General features: G+C 42.4%; 1 protein-coding gene across 1 annotated transcript in view; it reads left to right on the forward strand.

Moving 5' to 3' along the window:
• The window catches only part of pik3cb (phosphatidylinositol-4,5-bisphosphate 3-kinase, catalytic subunit beta), a 69492-nt gene that overhangs the window by 7148 nt on the left and 41611 nt on the right, over positions 1-20733 (forward strand). The window contains exon 2 of the mRNA XM_049575477.1: positions 8251-8330. The gene's annotated coding sequence lies outside the window, so the exon portion shown is untranslated. The remainder of the gene's footprint in view (positions 1-8250; positions 8331-20733) is intronic.

Consider the following 20733-nt stretch of genomic DNA (forward strand, 5'->3'; position numbering starts at 1 on the left):
TCTCAACATGTCAAACACTTGATAACAAAAGAACCAGGTATCTGTGGTACGACACCTGCGGTCGCAGCGGTTGTCCGTTGTCTCCTCGCAGATACAGTAGCAGTAGTGACCACAGCAGCCCGAGATGCACAGATAACGTCGGATTCTGCTGTCACCCCGAGGGGCCCCTGCCTCCACTCTGTAACCTGATAGGGCAAAAACCTCAGCTTCACATCTCTATGGCAACACTTCCTCCCAGCACAAGTCCCTGTCTGCAACAGCTGATGACGCACGCACACTCTGTCCCACACACATTCTGTTGAGAGCACGCGCCGAGCCTTGTGATATCTTAATATGCATAAAGCCCTATGGTTAAATGTGCATGTTGCATCCATACGGAGCTGCGCTCGCAGGCTGCCATCTTGCCAACATTCCTCCACCCACGTATCCACACATTGCTGGAAGCTGGGTACATTTTATTTATATGGACATGTTGCTGTTTAAAGTGCGCAAGATGGCTGGGATGGGATGCAGTACAGTGAGCGTTTGGAAGAAGAATAGCACGTAATTAAACTTTGCATGTCACACAAAGTATGGAAACAAATGAGGACAAAATAGATTTAGAGAAAGTTGCAGTCTTATTTGGCTTCAGCTGCGCAAAATTGCAAAAGTTTGTCCTCATAATGTTATTGCCTCATTAAGTCCCCACGTCTGGACAGTGTTAAGAGTTTATCTCTCTCACTTCTGTTTTCCCTTCCTCCTATAAAACTATATGTCATGACCGATCATTGTGTGTCAGTGTTGTAATTACGGCTTTGTCTTGAGTTGTGCCGGCGTGTCTTCTGAGTGATCAGCAGTGTTGTCCTCCAAGCTGAGGCAGACCTTTGCTCAGTCAGGCAGCCGGGAGGTAACTGATTTACAGCGTCCGAGAGGAACTTTTGAGAATGCACACAGAGACACACTCACACTCCACCCACGTAAGGGCAGCCTCACAATAGCACCTAAAAATAGAGATTGAAGCCGGTGCTAAATAAAGGGAGACAAGGGGAAGAAGTGGGTAAAGGCCAGGGGCAGACACAGACACCTCACAGACATGAATTGATTGAAAGTCTTCATGTGAAACGCTCGGAGCTTCCCTTTGATGAGAGTGAAACCCGCCTGTGTGTGTGTGTGTGTGTGTGTGTGTGTGTGTGTGTGTGTGTGTGTGTGTGTGTGTGCGCTTCTCATGTTTCTCTGCGACGCAGGGTTATAAACATCCCACTGAGCTAATGAGTGGGTGTGTATTGTTTTTGGAAATGGACGGACAGTGCTCTTTTGTTTACGGTGAGGCAGTGATGACGCATGGTCAAATGTAATGGCCCTTCAGACCACACTTGGTTCGGGGAGTGCGTGCATGAAATGTGTGTACTGGTGCATTCCTCTCGCATTCCTTCTGCATGTTTTGAGCTCATTACCTAAATTGTCTTCATTTGAGAATTTCCAGAGAATTAAAACTTGCTTGGGATCCATCACAGTGAACGTACATGTCTCATTTGTTGTTTACAGTTTGTTGACATCTTGCTACATCGTCAATTTATTTTATTTCATCACACAGGTTCTCCTTTTATTGTATCCACATTAATTTATTCTTACACATACTGTTCATGCATTCATATTTAAGGCATCTGTAACATGATGCACACATTTGTACATATTCCTTATTCTTATTTTTATATTTATATATATTATAGTGATATATTGTGGCATAATACACATCTTATTTTCCATTTTCTCAGAGTTCTCTATGCTCATATATAAGAGCAACTGTAACTAGGGCTGACCCGAATGCTTCAAGGCTTCCAAGCTTCAATCGTTGCCATGGTAAGCGATGTCCAAATCAGTGTTCAAATGCTGGGTTTCTTTTTTTTTTTTTTTCTCTGGAGGAAATTGAAAGGAGGTGGGGAGTGCCAGACACGAATGAGGCCACTGTCCTCAGCATGGTCACAGACCCTCGCTTCAAACAATTAAATTAGCTTCCTGTCAAGGAAAAGGAGCAGGTGAGACAATATGGGGCCCGGCCCACAGCGGTCTGAGTTAATAAGATCAATGATCAATGGATCAATGAAGTTTCCTGATTCTGATCTGTATCTCACACTGTATTTGGATATGTTTAAGCCCCTGCGGTTAAAGCATTGTTGAATACAGTAAGAGGAAAAGTGTGCGGTCTCAGGACAGGGAGTGCCCTTCAGATTTGGTTAATTATGCAACCCTTCAGGGCAAGACAAACCACCTGTTTACAACAAGAACTCTCTCCTGCCCTTCATGGCCTGAAGGTTGGAAGAAAATTACGGATGTTTATGAGACTGGTGAGGAGCGAAAGCAGGCTCCCCCCAGTGACTGACCAACATGACCAGGGCAATGAGAACTGGAGGGCATATTGGCAGACGAGGTGAGAGCGAGTGAGGGACTTTTTAGGATTGTGCATTCCTCACATTCCTGTACCAGAGGATGGGCGGAGGGGAGGAAGGGCGTGTGAGTGTGTGGTCAGAGAAAGTTATATCAAAGTGAGATTCTCATTGTGGTTTTTTGTACAATGATAAGAGGGACAGCATTTCCGGGAGGGGAGACTCTGAGAAAACTTTTCTGTGTGCGTGTGTCAGTGTTTAGTCATTTAGTCCTCCAGGACAGAACAGAATGTGCGTAATAGCCTGATTCCTTTTTTGCGTAAGAAACCACACTAGATCCACATATAACGTCACCATCCACTACTCTGTGCATTGTCCTGGAAACTGTTTTCTCAGTACTGTTAGCCCTCAGAAATAACTTTAGTGTCGTGAATGGCTGTAGTTGCTCACAAACTTGGTGCAGTGGTCATCACCTGCTGCCTGGTCGTTACTCTGAAAATGGAGCTAACGTTACCAAATGGGATTTCACCACTTACACCAAAAATCCAACAACTTTTATTGCACATAATCATTTCTTGCAAATATAGAACAGACCAGAAATGTCCAATAATCTATTCATTGCAACACCTGTGCCAATAACACACTGTATAAATGAAGTGCTTTGCACAATTGGAGCAGCTGTGGCTCAGAGGAGGAAGATTGGTGGTTCGATTCTGGCTCCTCCAGTCTGTATGTCCAAGTATCCTTGGGCAAGATACTGAACCCCAAATTGCTTCCAATAGCTGTTCCATTGATGTATGAGTGCATGTGAATGGTTACTGGGTAGCAGGTGGCAGCATGTACGGTAGCCTTGGCCACCAGTGTGTGAATGTGTGTGTGAATGGGTGAATGTTATACGTAGTGTAAAAGTGCTTTGAGTGGTCGGAAGACTACAGTGCTATACAAGTGCAGTCCATTCCCCATTTACCATCATAAGATGCCCTTAAAGACAATAGAGACTCCTGGAGTGCTAATATTTTTGTAGTGTAAAGCTGCTTTCACACTGTTGCGCAATAACTGCCCCGACAGCTGCCTACCTGCAAGAGGGCTCCCCCAAAAGGTGGAGTGCTTTTAAAAGCAGCTGCAGCAGCTGTGATGCCAGGCATATGCTCCGGTGAACACTGGCAGAAATGAAAGCTAGCTTGCAACTGCGTACTGGAGCAAGACAATTGAAATCACTGATATCGCTGAAGATTTCTTCATATTTGGACAGTTTACCAGTCGTCTGAAGCTTTGTGTAAATGTTATCCCAGGCCCAGTTTTTCTTCTGGTTGCCCTTAGAAGTTCTGACACCAAAATTATCAGCTCCTCTATCTTGTCTTTCTCATTCAGCGATATTTGTTCGTCTAAAGCCACGTGGCAACCGTCAGAAGTTCAACACGGTGAAATCAGCGCAGCAGAGCAAAATCTCTGCGCATGCACACAGGCGGCAAGCGCTTCACACCACAAACACCTCGTCGAGACCGCTTCCCTTTTTGCTGCCTTCTCCTCATTGAAATGACTGGAGGCAGCAAGTTACTGTGTGATGGTGTGAAAGCCCTCAAGGCTTACTTCTGTTTTAAGGCAGCTTAATTAGTTCTTTATTAAAGTAAACTGGCACTACCTTTAAATAGACTAAAACACAACCCTTTCATGAATTTAAGTAGATCAAAAGCCATGAAAAAAATATCTGTTGGGTTTGCCATGAAACAGTTAAACCATTGTAACTTCTTTAAGTTTCTTTCTTATTAGAAATTTTTATGTTCTTAATATTGTTTTAATTATTGTTATCATGATGTTATTTATGTTACAGATGGGGAATTAAGGCTTTAGAGCAGAATGCAGCAGTTGGACATCTGGATTTTCTCGTTGCTGTCCAAAAAAAGACAGTAATAATGGTGAACAATAACCCCAAAGTTCAGGCTTCAAATAAACCCATTTAGAGATCTGTGGACGACGTCACAGTCCATTTTTGCAATCTATAATTAAAACACAGATTTCTTTTTAGCATCAGCCCAAAAACCCATTGACGTTTCCAGAGATCTGTTGCTGAGCTAACTTTGGGGTCGGCCCTCCAGCAAAAACGTCATCACTGAGCCACTCTGTAGTGAATCCTCTGTTTGTCCCACTCCCTCAAATTTTCCTAAAATCACTGTAGCACACACACTAACACACACACTTACTGTGGATCATGTGATGCTTTGAGCTGAAACCAGTCGAGCTGTTAAACATTGACTGTCTCTGGCCTGAGATTTTATCATTGTGTTAAATGGCGCACTTCCTGGAACTGGTCATCCAACATGCGGTTGGTCTGTAGTTGTGTGCAGAGACCACACAAAATCATTTTTCAGTGCCCTTTTTCCAGTGTCTCACCTCTTTCTATGAATTCATCCCCACCCCCATTGTAAGGGTATGAATATCACTGTGCTTTCCATAAAACGTCTGTGACTCAAACACTCACCACAGTTGTTTTTGTAAACCTCAGTGTGTCACACCCCGGTAAACAAGATAGAGCATCTTAACCGCTGGGGGAAAACAGGAAGTTTACTGGCCTCAGTCAGAGTGTGTGCATTGCGTGTCATCAATGTGCATGGCGTCACTGTGTTTTTGCCCCACAGTATATTTGTTTACCGTATCGCTCACTTCACATCTTGGTTTCCATAGCTGCAGCTCTTTGAACTGTGGGCAGATGGTTGTGATGGAGAGGCCTATGGACTGTCCCAGGGGGCTTGTCTGCACATGCAGAGGTCAATATGTATGCAGCTTCTTATATGTGGAATCTTCTGCAGTAGGATTTAAAGTTGCTCTCATTGATTCCACTCAGCCGTTTCAAAGCACTGTTGCAGGATTTTTGTACACAGTCTTCGATATGTCAATGTCACGGTGTGTCTGAGCCGGTCTTTGTAATCATGTATGTTTTTTTATAGTTAATTTCTAGTATACATTAACATACTTTTTGTCTTTTCTTTGGAGTAATCTTATTTTGTGTTTTATAATCCTTGTTTTAGAGCTTAGAGAATGTTGCTGCCTGTCTCGGTCAGAACACTCTTGAAAAATAGATTTTTAATCTTAAGTTTTTTTCTGGTTAAATAAAGATTAAATAAATAAAATAAAATAAAAATTCAGCTATAAAAATGTCTATAATATTTCTGGTATTATGGACGCAACCATTCATTTCTTTATCAGTCAATCAGATGATTATTTTTGTGATGAATTGATAAATTATTTCCTGTATAAAATGTCATAAAGTGGTGAAAAACTAACACGATGGCATTTTAAAATTCTTCGTTTTATTTCACCACCAATCCAAAGCTGCTCAATTTTCTATAATATATGAACAAAATAGGAGTAAATCCTCACATTTGAGACATTATATCAGTTTTGTTTGATCAAAATTGATGGCAGCTAATTGTCTTTTGATCGAGTAAAGGTTTCATCAGCTAATAATTTCAGATGCACCTGTTATTACTACACGGAGTAAGGTAACAGGTAAATGTTTAAACATGTTGTTTGAGTTTACATGAGTTTAACCTTGAATATTAATGTCATTTATACAAGTAATATCAAGTAAAATATTAAAACAAAGGAAGTGTGCACATTGGCAATAATGATTATTCTGATATATTATGTTCTGGTTAAACAAAAAGTTAATACATGAACAATAAATTCAGATGGGTACTCCAATAGTTTGACTCCCAGATTTCTTCTGTTCAACATCAGTTGCAGAGAATTCTTTTCTCCACCTGAGCTTGTATCTGTAGGACTTTTATAAAAGGATTCAACACCTTCAACACCTGGTATAGGTGTGACTGATGTTTTCTTTTCACCGTGATGCCTTTTGCTTCCACTCTGTGAAAAACAGTGTGTCTTTACTTGGCATTCAACCACGACAGGCTCCAGTGAATGTGTCAATATCGGTGGTTGTTCCACACCATCATTTTAGTTTGTTTGCTTGTTCGAGCTGAAAAACATGACTAAAATGGAAAAGGTGAATCACACACTATTGTTCAAATTATGTGGCTCTGATACATGTGCTTGTTGTTTCTGAGCAGACTGTTCTTAGTTTTCAGTCTTTCCAGAGTATAAAAAAAATGCCTGCCAGATGAGTATTCCTGCAGAAGCAAGCTTTGTATGCTTTCTCAGTGATATCTAAAATTATCTCGGCAGTGACCTTGAGTGGAAGGGAAATGATTAGGTATCAGAAAAAAATAGGCAGAGGGAATAGATTGTAAGAAAAGAGCGACGGGGTCAGAGGGGCCACTCTGCACTGTACTTTCTGTTGTCTTATCTTGAATGACGGAGCAGCTGGAGCCTCTCAGTGTGTGGGAGCTTCCATCAGGTGATGCAGACTTGTGTGTCCAGTGCATATCTCTCACATTTAGAGAACAGCCTAACTTATTCTGCATCTATTCTCTGTGTTACATCATTTACTTCCATTTCCCATTCATTTATTGTCTGAAATATGCTCTTTAACTGTCTCAGCTTCTTCTTACATACATTATGAACACACATGCTCAGAGGGTAGGTTCAGTATTTTTCAACCTGGACCTCATTTTCTCATGTTTTTGTGTCTTAGTGACTAATGGGACAAGAATTTTCTAAATTGGTCCAGTATTGAGCAAGAGTGCTGCAGCCGGCAGCAGCAACACAGGCTGCAGTGTAACAATTTGGGGCATGTTTTTCAATTTACATGCAATTAAAGTGCTTGTTTTTGCCACTGACAGGCTCATAAAGTGTCAGACAACATTATGGAAAGGATTCCTACAAAGATAGACCTTTTTATTAAAGAGTAAGATCCTTTTTGTTCAGCTAGAATCAGTCCTGATGTCGCTACTGCCAAACCCACCAGACTCCATTCAAATAAACGATAATTTTATCCGGTATCAAGCCATTATATATTTGCACATCTAACTGGGTGGGCAGAAAGACAGAAAAGTAACAACCTGAGCCTGTCAGTGGCAAAAACAAACACTTTTAGGGGACGTAAATTCATGCCACAAACATACCCTGAATGGTTACATTGCAGCCTGTTTCTCTGCTGCTGTCTGCAGCAACAGAGGCTGCAGTGTAACCATTTGGGGCATGTTCATCAATTTAAGTGTAATTTAAGTGCTTGTTTTTGCCACTGACAGGCTCAGATTATATTTTAAATGTCTAAGAACATTATGCAAATGATTCTTACAAAGATAGAAAGAGTAAGATCCTTTTTGTTAAGCCAGAAACAGCCCTGAAGTCGCTGTTGCCAAACCCACCAGACTCCATTCAAATAAATGATAATTTTAGCCAGTATCAAGCCAGTATATTTGCACTAACTGCTCTAACTAGGTGATTATGGGTTAATTTCCACCAAAACCAGAGTTGGTGATTGTTGGAAGTGTGCAAAGACAAACCAAGACAGTTTCTGTGAGTTGTAGGGTGTTTATCGACTTTGAATGAAGTGTGTTTTACAATGCTTAAATTACTGTTTTTGTACATGGAGTCTGGTGTGTTTGGCAATGGTGACTTCAGGCTAAACAAAAATGATCTTACTCTTTAATAAAAAGATCTATCTCTGTAGGGATCCTTTCATTAAGTTGTCAGGCAGTTAGAATAACAACCTGAGCCTGTCAGTGGCAAAAACAAACACTTTTAGGGGACGTAAATTCATACATTGCAGCCTGTTTTTCTGCTGCCATCTGCAGCATTCTCAATCGGCTCTGTTTCAATTTCAGAAATTGTTGCACCTATTAGTCACTTAGACACAAAAACATGGGAGTATGGACTCCAGGTTAGAAAAAAATACCGAACTTACCTTGTAAAATACCAGCTCCCAGACATTTTGTGGGGTTCCCCCTCCCTTAACAGTGTATTTTGTCCTCTCATCCATCAGATGCAGTGTCCCAGTCGCTATCCAGACACCCCCAGCGAGGAGCAGAGGCACAGGAAATAAGAGACTTTAGGCAACAGCAGGTAAAACCTGTGTGTGTGTGTGTGTGAGCATGCTGTATCTTGTAATTATCTTGACCTACTTTACCTGTGCTGCTGTTGTTGTGTGCGTGTGTGTGTGCGTTTGTGTTTCTGTGTATAAGTGGGAGAGGAGGAATGGAGCGCTGACTTAGCTGGAATCTGGGAGAGTAGGCCTCGTCCTGACAGGCGGGGAATGCGTGGAAGTCAGCCAGCATGCTTTATTTTCGTGTCAGACCACTTCAGTACACTGTCACTGCATCGATTTGATGTGTTAGATCCTCCTAACTGGCTAAATCACTGTGGAACTCGTCTGGACAGTATAACATAATGGGTTGTGTTGTTTATGTCGTGTCATTTTAGCGAGGCGTTGTATGAATATTATCAGCGTCATTTTGCCTCCTTATGTGTTTTGTAGCTCTCCTGGCTCTGGTCAGCATGTGTAGAGCCTTAAGTGCTCCATATGATTTGAGTTATTGCTGCACCTGGCAGTCGTTTCCTTATTGCACCTTGTGCCATCTCTAGACAGACTGTGAGGTGTTTATGAAACAGTATGTCCTGATTGCAGGAAGGAATGTGCAGTACTACTGTTTGTGTACATATATACAGGTATAAATACATGCTCTTCTCCAGTACTGTAGTCGCCCAGTGAGCTGATAAACAGGCCTCTTTTTTTTTAGAGCAGATGAAGTGATTGGATGAATCTCAGTGTAAAATTAACCATTAAAGTACTTAACTGTGGTGCTCTCAGTACTACTGACCCAATTTTTTGCAAGTGGAGTGTGTGAGTCTGCTGCTTTTTGAAGTGTAGAACAGTTTGTTCACTACAGTCGTCTTTTTTTTTTTCCTGTCGTCACTCACCACATGCTCACCTGCCTCTTAGCCTCCTGGGGCAAACTAGAGCTCAAACAATCAGTCAATGATTTCATTAGTTGATGGTTTTTTTTTTTGTTTGTTTGTTTGTTTTACAGACTTATTTGATCGTAAACTGAATAGCTTTTGCGGCTGGGACTATTGGTTGGATTAAACAAGCAACTTGTGTTTAGTTATGTGATGGCAGTTTTTTTATCTTTGTAAAGGCCTCTTCACACCTGAGAGTATGAACTAAGGTCCAAACCAAGTTTTGGATTTTTGTTACATCGTTTACATTTGTGCCGGTTACTTTTGGTTTCATGTTGCAATTATGAGAGCGCGCTAAAAATTATACATGACATCCCTTTGTCCCGGCCTCATCACCTGCAGGAGCTGCATCTCCCTATACTCGACATTGATTGGTTTGTAGACAGGCTCTCCTGTTCCCTCGTATCCCTTCTTTCACTGAAAACAATTGACATTACAACATTCCTCTCCTTAAATGCCACTGAGGCTCATTTTATGTTGCGTTATCCTTGAAACCATCACTGTCCATTTACGACCACTTGACAACATATCTGCAAATTTCTCCTCGCCCTGATCGCAGTCACCTGTCTGAGGCGCTACACTATTCTTAATCAGTTGACAATAGCCTGACAGAACTTCCTGTAATTGGTCAGGAAGTCTGAGACATCTGAAAAAAAAAAAAAAAAAAAAAAAAAATTCACACCAGAAACGACAGCAGAGGAGATGTTACTAGATAACACAACTGGGCTGAACAGCCACCAAAAAGGTTTATAGGCTGAGATCAATGCAAAACAAAAAAGTCAATTTATTAAGAACATCCGTGCACAAAAAGAAGGGTGCTCAAAATGCAAAAAATAATAAAAAGTGTTGATATTGACTTTTTTGCATTGCTCTCAGCCTTGTGAACCTTTTTGTGGCTGTCCGGCTATGTTGTATTAGTGTGCGGGTGTCTCCTTTACTGTCCTTTCTTGGTTGTCTATTGTGCCGACACACCCAAGATAAACTTTTTTGTCGCCCTAAGTAGCCGCAGTTTCACAGCAGTCCCGAGACTTCATACCAGAAACAGCATGCTTTGGTTTGATCCGGGCCGAGACCACCATTGGACCATGTTTCGGTTGCTTGGTTCTGACTGTAATGCATTGAAGATTTCACACCTCTAAATTTGGTTCAGATCAAACTGAAAAGTCCAAAAGTCCTGACCAAGGGCCCTCACACTTTCTTTTTAATAATCAACAGATTTACCGAAAGTAAAAATAATCTTTGCTGAATGAAGGCCAGCTTACGGAAGTACAGACGCAAAGAGAACAGACTCTGATTTGCAGATATTTTTACTTCCTGCTGTTCTTCACCACGATGGCATGTGTCCCAGCTGCAGGAACTCTCAGAGTAAACACCATCCTAACTTCCTCCTCCTTCTCTCCACTGTAATGTTTTATAAATGCAGCAGTGCAGGTGCAGCTTTGACATCTGTCAACATAAAAAAAAAAACAAAACACATTTCCTGCTGTCAGTCAGTGCCGGTGGCCAGTAACCACCAATAATCAGTACAGAGGTCTCCCACTTGCGCTCTCTGTTTGTCTTCCCCTTCCTCCACTCCTACTCAAATGTGGAAAAATGGCTTGATCCAATTACTCACCCAATGTTCTGTCTCCGGTGATCTTCCCACCGCCACCGCCGTATTATCACCACAGAGGAGAAGGAGTCTTAATGGCGCTGCACCATCATCACATAGCTTCTGATAAGGCAATTGAGGAATCTCTGCACTGACCTCTTGAGTGTTCATTCTTGCTTTCAGCATTAACATTTAGCAGTGTGTTGAAACACTCAGACTCACACAATCCTAGGAAGCCCTGCCCTTGGACTCATTCTTAGGAGTGTGTTTGGGTGGTATTATCCAGAGGTATTATAGACCTTTGGTATAATTAGACTGGCATATGTTTTCAGCCAAACAATAGTACATGCACTGCTACTGTTAACTAATAATAGATGGAGAGTAACGAAAAGCAGTTTACTAACATGCTACATTGTATTACTACATTTCATTTTCTCTTGGCTGAACCAAGAGATGTATTTGTGTATTCGTCATTGATTCTTGTGGATGACATTTGCTTGTGAGTGTGATATTAACAGTTAAATGGAAAGGGACGCTGTGGCAGGGCAGTGTGTGTGTGTGTGTGTGTGTGTGTGTGTGTGTGTGTGTGTGTGTGTAGAGTCGAGCAGCCCAGACAGATGGATGGATGTATAAACTGGAGAGGCGGACATCAGCGTGTCATTTACCGCAGCTAAGTGTTCCCAGCAACCCCGTCACCTCTATAGCGAGATGACAGCCGGAGCCAAGAAATGTCTCCCATTTCCAGGCTTGTGTGTGTGTGTCATTCAGTGCCAATGTGTGGCCCTTTGTTTATGAGGGAGATAAATGGCGGTTTGGCAAGATGCTGGGAGACCAATACTGAAAAATCAGCAGTGTGTGTGGGAGCCATCCCCGCTACATCCAAGACAGCTCTGTTATTTTTGTCCGTTTCTTTCACGATGTAGTCGGCAGCTGCGGCCCTGTGAAGGCTGTGTGGCTGTGTGTGACAAGATGGGATTTTCTTCAAATCAATTCCTGCTTTTGACAAATCCCTTTGAAGTGAGTTGTGCTTCTGGCAATGGCCTTAAACAACCTCTCAATCAGCTCTGTTGTTCTTTTGCTGAACTTGTTGTAAACACTGTCCTATTAGTCTCTTCTGTTGTGGATGGAAATGATGACACCGCCTCTATGCAGAATAGTGGCAAAGCTAAAGTTGGTCGTCTCAGTTTTGTTGGGGGAGATGGAGGGTGGAGGAGCAGACTGAGATCCTGACAACTCTTGGATAAGGAATGGGCACAAGCACTCAGGCATCAGTGTTCATTAAATGTATATAATAAGAACTTCTTTCAGGGGCTTGTGGGTGTATAATGATCAGCCACAACATTAAATCCACCCACAAGTGAAGTCAGTAGCATTGATCATCTCATTGCGATTCAGTGTTTGTCCGGGAAACCTTGGGTCCTGGCATTTATGCGGATGCAACTTGACACGCACCACCCACTCAAAAACTGTTACTGTTACAGCACTCCCCAATGGCAGTGCCCCTCCTCCAGCAGGACAACGCGCCATGCCACACTGAAAAAACTACTCAGGAATGGCCTGAGAACATGACAAAGAGCTCAGGGTGTTGACCTGCCCTCCAAATTCCTTAGATCCCACTCTGATTGAGCGTCTGTGGCACATGCCAGTACCCTAGAGCCAAGTCAGTTTGGTTCTGACCTGTGAAGGCATGGACACAGGCTTATGGGTGTGGTCTGTTTTGTCTGGCATTGGTGGCAGATCCTTTGAGTCATGTGGAATGTGAGGTGGGATCCCAGCATGTCCCATGGGTGCTTGATCGACTAGGGAGCTGGGGAATTTGGAGGCCAGGCCAATGCCTTGCGGGCTTTGTCACGTTCCTCAAGCCTTCCTGAGCAGTACTTCTAGTACGGCCACTGACATCAGGGAGTGTGGTTGCCATGACGGGGGATGTACTTGGTCTGCAGCAGTGTTTGGGTGGGTGGTGAGTGTCAAATGGCGCCCATGTGTATGTCAGGGCCAAAGGTTTCCCTGCAGAACGTTGCACTGTAACAAGACGGTCAATGTTGTTCACTTCACCTGTTGGTGGTTTTGATGTTGTGGCTGATCAGTAAATATAAAAAGACAGACATTTCTTGATCTTCTGCTAACAGGCAGAATGTTCAGAAGTATTTATACAAAATAAAATGAATGTGCAGTGCAAGCTATGTAGCGTTAAACTTGCAACTCATAGCTAATCTGTCTGTGCAGCGCAAAAAGTTCAGCTAACCCGTACCCGCAGTTTTGCTTGGGTGTTTTTGTGAGTGCTCAATAATGATTTAATGCAAGTACAGATATATGGAAGTGACTTAAAATGCCCATACTGGTGAAGACATGAAGACATCAATGTAGTCATCAGATGTTGACTGTTGTCAATGGAAAAACGTTGACCTCAAGAAAAAGTAAAACATGTCCACATCATGCTCACTCTCTAATGATAGCTCGTCATTGTTTCCTCTTTGTCAGAGTTTCCAAGGAAGGCCTCTTCTGTTCTTTTCAAAAAAAAAGGAGCTGTTGTGTAAAATGGAACAAAGCCTAATCCTTTTGTCACCCTCATAGAGCAGCTGTTTGTACACGACCCTGTACTCAACATCAAAACAAGACAAATGAACCATACCAGCCACCCCCGCTCAGCATGTACATCATCTGCAATCATCAGATGTCAAGGCAAAGGAGGGTGGAGCTCTGCCCCCAGTGCTCCAGTTATTCAAATAGTCCTTTTAGAGAAAAGACACGGAAGTAGCCCATAATACAGTATTTAAAAAAGATCTTGTGTTTTGATGACTTCATGTATATTTATAGAAGAAGAAGCAGATTTATTTTTGTAAAAAAGTTTCCAAGAAATTCCCATGTCTGCTTTTGATTCATCGCCAAGAGCATACAAGGCAAAGAAGAGGACTGTGTGTGTGCGTGTGTGCATGCGTGCATGTGTGTGTGTGGATATTCCAGTGCATTGATTTTCCCTTTTGCAGTTTCACAGAATTAGGAAAACTTGCAAGGAAAACTTTGCATATGTGTGTTTTTTCCTGGAAGTCTTCCTTGTGCCTGTAGTGTGAGTGTGTGTGTGTGTGTGTGTGTGTGTGTGTGTGTCGGTATGCCTGTACATTGAGTGTCTTCATTTCCTGTTTCACAGAATCAGATTAGCAAGGAAGAATTTGCATGCGTGGTTTTTTAACCGTGTACCTGTAGTGTGTTGTGTGTATCTGAGCCTGCTTTGAATCATGACATGTGGCCGTGATAAGAGTTTGCATAGCTCTTAGCTTCTCAGTAAAGGTATGGTAGACGTCAGCTATGTTTGAATGATTGCTGCATTCCCGTCAGGACGGCTGGTGTATATTTACTATGTGGGTTTTGATCAGTAGCGCTTTGACTAAAAGAGCAGAGTATTTACATGTGCTCAGGCACTGACCCCTGTGGCCGTGGGTGTGTATGTGTGTGTGCGGAAGCTACTGAAGGTGTGAGTAAGCCGCCTGGAGCTATAGATCTCACTCTGCAAAATACAGTAAATCATGTGACGGTGGTTGTTTATTGTAGGGTGTGTGTGTTGGGGGGGGCACTGTGTGATCGGCGCCATGTGACCCTGTTGCCCCCCCTCCAGCCTCAGTGTTTTTACTGGAGCTCAGTGTGTGTATCAGTCTGTGAGGCCAAGCTGGTAGGGCTTTGTGTGCATGTGTGTGTGTCTGTGAGAGAGAGAGAGAGAAATGTTGTAAGGGGGGGGGTCGGTTGTGAGGGTTGATGGGTGCAAGGGCAACACAAGGGCAGTGTTTGTGCAGGGCACGGGACTGTCCTCGCTGGCACGCACGTACACATACGAACACACACTTGCCAAAAACAGAGGCTTATTGTGGACATCCAGCCCAGTTTGGTCCGCGCACTACAGTCACACATTGTATCACACCCTCCTTCTTTCTCTTATCTTTCTCTCTCGTCATCTATCACAAATGTCTCTGTCTGTTTTCTTCCTGTCTGTATTCAACTTTTATTCTTTATTTCCCTTCAGTTTGTGACATTATCATGACCTCACATTCATACTTCACCTGGCTTATCAGTCTCTCATTTGCATCCTGACTTTCTTTTTAGCTTCCATCCACCCTTTCTCCATGACAGACTCCTTCTCCAGCCATCCTCTCATCCCCTTTCTCGTCGAGGAAGGTGTTAGAAGTCTTGCAGATGACTCATGGAGAGATGCACGCTGGCACTGCTTATATTTCTCTCTGTGTGTAGCCTGTGTGTGTCTCCTCACTTGTCTTGTGTCTGTGAAGTGAATCGGGCTCTGTGAAACATCACACTTGCACACGTGCTCCCCCCCAACACTCCCTCTCAGCCGCCCATCCTCGCAGAGATGGAAGCTAATAACATAAACTCGTAATCCATCTTTATTATGCAGACTATCTGCAAAGCAATTAACATCAACATCATATCAAATTAGTCTTTAATTATCAGCGATGTGATTATGACTTCTCGATGCTAATAATCACACTTGCTCCTTGTATTTTGCAATATTTTAATGTCTTGTAATTTTCTCCAGGTGTGAGCTTGTTGATATCCTTTACAAGACATGAGGCATGTTACCATGGCCACTAATGCAACAGTTATTATCTCATCCAGACATTCACTCCTGTTTTGCTCCCTCTATTCCTCCCCTCTCCTCACCTTACTTTGAATTGCTCAGTTAAAAACACACACTTGATACAGCACTGTCCCATAATGTTGTCTTGTAACACTGAGGCATAATTTCACTGCTGTCTGGCAGTTCAGCAGCTGCCAGTTTATAACCTATTGTGACTTGACTGATGCATTATGTATGAAATGTGCTATAAACCTGCCTTGCTTTGCCCTAAATGCACAGTATGCACATAAACAAGAGTACCCTAATTTGACCTGTAATTCTGATCAGCACATCTTGAGGCCTGGAGCACCATGCAGATAAACCAGCAGGGCTAAGTGACCATTTCAGCCAAGAGCATATCCACATGATGATGGTGTACCGTTACCAAGGTAGAGTTCCTGCCATGTTTCTAGTTGGGAATGCTGCAAATCAATGAGCATGATGGCTTCATGGCAAGATTAGATTGAAAGGGCTTTTGCACGGATGTATGAAGAGAACTGGATACAGTGTGGAAGCGGGGAAAGTTGCTCCGAGGCACATGAAGCCGAAGAAGTTCGACTGCCACATATAAAATCACCTGAATGATCGGCACTGTTTTCACACTGTCTACACACCAAATAGCTCCCGTTTAGGATTTTTACGCAGAGTTTCTTTGATGTAGCACCCGCTCCATTGGACGTTTGTGCCTTTTTAATGTTTTCCATAGAGCAAGTGCACCTGAGACTTTCGCCGGCCAAGCAGGCTACATCTGGTTTAGCACTCTGCTAACCTAAATGGGGATGAAACAATTAATCGTGTGGCACCTTTAGACTTTCCAAATGTTATCGGAATGAATGGATCAAATCCCCCTAGTGAAACAAGTCATTTAGCGGGGTGAGTGTTGCTCAAAAATTGCATCCACTGATTTAGAGATGTCTCTGTTGCCATGTAACTCTATGGAAAAAGTCTTATTGGGCAGCAGGGCATCACATGACAAATGTAATTTCACTGTTTGGCCGCTGCAAATATTGACATAAGCCTGGCACACTTCTCAGAGGGCTGTATTTTGCATTAATACGATGATTTACCTAACTTTAATTTGCATCATTGTTGTGACATGCAAATATGCATTCACTTGCCAGTTTATTAGGTACATTTAGCTTACCCTCAATGATTGAAATGGAGTGGACAAAACAGAAACCTCTGTCAGTTTAATGCAATATGATTCAACTAGGGCTGAGACGATTCCTCAAGTGACTCGAATAATTCGATTACTAAAAAGCCACGAGGCCTCTACACTGTATCCACTCACTCATTCACACACTCACTGACACATGCACCCACACAATCACTCTCAGACACTCACACAGTTGAAAATGGAGCCTAAATGCACAAATCGAGTACAGCAGGTATATTAATTTGGACTGCAGTCAGTGGGGTCAGCAGGTGTAAGGCACCCCTTGACCACAGTGAATTAGTCTAAAACTAGCCAGTCAAAGGAACTTAAAGTATGATATTTATGAAGGCCAAGTAATAAATATCAATTAATGATACTCTTAAGTCGCAGAGTTATACTTTGGACAGCTTTGTGCAGAGGGTTCCACCATGTTCAACTGAGCAAGAACAAATTTGTTGCTATTATTACTGCCCTTAAATAAAGCTAAAGTAATTTAATGGAACACGCAGTATTTCTAATCCGATTAATCGCCAGAATGATCGATAGAATACTCGATTACTAAAGGAATCGATAGCTGCAGTCCTAGATTCAACAGCACCACAAACTACACCTCCAAAATGACGATACAGTTGAATCATCACCTCTGTAAAACTGTTTCAACAAAAACTGAACAGTTCCAGGACTGTTGTGTTACACTACATTAGTTTGAGCTAGGTTACTTTATAATACTCTTTGGTATGACTCTACTGTTACCTCACAAGCTTGCACTCATGCATAACACTCTTCAGTGTGTTCCAGGCAGGTTCAAACCCATGCTGCCTTTCAGTGGAACCTGTGAGATCATGTTTTGGACATGGGAAGATTAGTACATAATGAGCTTGGTGTTTAAGTAGTTTAAATCGTCACTGGGCAAGTGATTTTGAAAATGCATGTCGCTTTTCTTCGCCTTTTGAAAGTGGTGAATGATTGTGTTTTCTGCATTTCAGTGTACTGTTGAAGGCGTGCTGTGTTTACACGACAGTCAGTGATGTCGCTGCAGGTGTTTTCCATCAGTAGTGAAAGGCGCAACTTCTGCTGCGTGGCAGGTAGCCACAGAGATTAGCTTCGGGGCGATAGGGCAAATACATTTAGGGAAGTTGTAGGAAAGTTACACACTTTCACTTCCATCAATACAATCTGATTGTTTGATGTGACATGTTGAGACACAAGGGCAATGACGCAGTTGTATAAACGAACAAAATCAAACATCCACAGAATAATATGACTTTGTCTTTAGTCTCTATCAGTAAATTCATCAAATGTGTGCTCACAGCTGCAGTGATGACACAGACCTACATACAGTGCATCTTTATTGCCGCTAGTGAGTATTGTTGGAGGAGTTATGCATTGTTTTAACAGCAATCTGGGGGGTACATAAAAATCACCATTCCCATTGCACTTCCTGTCCCAACTGCCCCTCAGTCTGTCTCTCTCCATCCCTCCTTCACTCAGCTGACGGCCGCATCAACTGAGTGACCTCGTCCTCCAGATGCAGATGCAGAAATAGATGGCGAGGAGTGCGCATTAGACCCCCCCCCCTAATGTCATTGAAACCTGATATAGTCACAATGCAGGCTTGCATTGTCACAATCTATCTGGCAGAGTGACTCATTGTGATGTCACGGATAGAGTGAGTTTGATTTGACGGTGCACAGTTGTCACAAGAGATTGATGATGATTTGGGATCTTCTTTTCTCGGCTGTGATGTAAAAAGAGGCTGTGGGTCGGATATGATTAACATCACTGTGACTCTGATTGCAGGTGAGTTCTAAGCATCTAAATTGTAATGCAGTGGGAAGTTTGGACTTGCTCAGCACAAATTGTCTCAGTGAAAACGTCAGAATGTCATACAGTAATAAAGGTTCCCCTGCACCATGAGTAATGGATTACTGAATAACTTCCGCTCTGCCATCTACCTAATGATGACATGGTTGAGCAGGCCATCTGTACAGAGTCATCCGTCAGCCTGAAATGGAGATAACTGGCATACCGGGAGAGCATTTCTGAAGGAAAAGAAAGAGGGTGGAAGGAGTATCTATTCACTTTGTTCTCCAGAAAGCTTTTGTATTACTGGACAGATGTTAGCTGCAGGTTAATAATAGTAGTAGCATACACACTGACTGTGCTTCATAAGTGTGCGTGTGTGTGTGAGACTCCAAACTCACCAGAACTCCAGTTCTTTCTGTTGTTTTCCTCTAGTCTCTCCATTTTACTGTTGCCCATCTCTGTATTTGCATGAAGTGGAGTCATAAGGCCACAGTATGAGCGCCAGCGTTTTGCACAAGTTGAAACATGCATCTTCATTTGTGCCGCCCGGGGCAAAGTTGTGTCCACTCACATTTTCACATGCATTTTATGTGCAGTCCTACCACCCTTGAAAATTAACTTTAAGTATGAACATATTTTTCAATGTGTGATGGAGGCGTAAATCCTTATTCTGCCATAATGAACAAGATTGGTTGAATTTCGACTCTATCTCCAAAGACACACTGATAATGTGTGTGCTACTGATTGTGTTTAATACTGAGGTCATTCAGAGCAAACAAACAGATCCTGTTATTGTTTTTCCTATCAATAATACAGATTGTTATGCAGTATGGAATCTATGCGTGATACAGTTGTCTCTCTGTTAAGCGTAAAGCTAGGCTGCTGCGTATCTGCTCAAAGACTGTGGGTCAAATTCTTACATTCAGTTTTCAAGCCACGTACTAAAAGCATGTTGTTTCTGGCAGGTAATACTACATCCTGGCTTTTGCTATCACACAGAAGATTTAGAGTCCCACAGGCTGGATTGAACAGACTGAAGAACTTATTTGTTCCTTAGTCTGTCAAGTTATGAATCAGAAGATGTTTCTCAAAGTCAAGGATTCGTCCTTGGTAGGACGAGTCCTTCCAAGGAAGGATCCCATGGAGGCAAAGCAAGAGTCCTTCCTAGCATTCAGTGAAGGCACATTGGAGTGTCCCCAGGTGTGCATCATTAACCCTCAGGGGACTTAGAGGGTTTCAGGGTACTGTGATAAATTTGTCACTCTCTAATTTTGTTGTATAATTTGAGCAAATGTAAGCACTATTTTCAGAGTCTAGGGAGAATATGTTTCTGGATTATACTTGGAAAAACAAACAGGTAGGCTACATGAAACTTTTGTGGCACTTCACGCTCTATCACTGCTGTAAATGATTAATTTAAAAACTTCTATGGTTTATCAAATTCTTTAAAAGGCTCACTTTGGAAAGGACACGTTGGAAAGCGTAAATTATGAGGTATGATAAAAACTCCTGGAGATATTGATCCAAATAAATTACATATTTATCTAAATCCTGCCGAGCTCCGCTGACGCAGGTTTCATTGAAGAGGCCCTGCCATTCAAGCCTCCTTGAAATTGTCCCAAATCAAATACTTCCGTTAGTACACTTCCTTGTAGTATACTATGTGCACTATGTACTTATTGGCGTATTGCGCAAATTTCGACAGGGTAGTGTTGTCTCAAACCAAACACGGCCGTTGTGCACTCACCGGAAATGACGACCGCAAATTAGCTGGTTAGCAAACTAGCATTAACATTCGCGTTACCGTTCGCGGTACCAAATCATTACAGACTGCTAAATTAACCCAATAAACATACTGCTGGCTTATACCCAACAACAGCATAGTGGTGCTTAGCGCAAAAAACACATGTATTTGCACGATGCAGCAACAGTCGCACAGTCCTCGGCCACCATTTCCTGTTTGAAAGCGGTCCCTCCCCTTCCGCTACATAGTCAAGATGGTGCTCATTGAGGGCGAGAAGTGTCCAGTGCATTTTTCCATACTTCTCAGTTTGAACGCACTTATGCACTCAAATACTAAGTGTACAGAAGTACGCGATTTGAGACACAGCACTAGCATATAGCTTCTAAGTAGCTTCAGTGTACTGGGTTAAACACTGAATGTAACAGGAATGATTAATTAGTTGCACTGCATCCAATTTTTGTAATATCTGATGTGATTAGTGGCGTTTCTTGTACGCTGTTGTTGTTTTATTCAAATGTTGTTTTGTATGTATGTATGTATGTATATATTTGAAACAGTTTATGTCCTGGGATGCAAGACACATTTCAG

The sequence above is a fragment of the Epinephelus fuscoguttatus genome, linkage group LG5 (genome assembly GCF_011397635.1).
Source record: "Epinephelus fuscoguttatus linkage group LG5, E.fuscoguttatus.final_Chr_v1".
Taxonomy (NCBI): Eukaryota; Metazoa; Chordata; class Actinopteri; order Perciformes; family Serranidae; genus Epinephelus; species Epinephelus fuscoguttatus.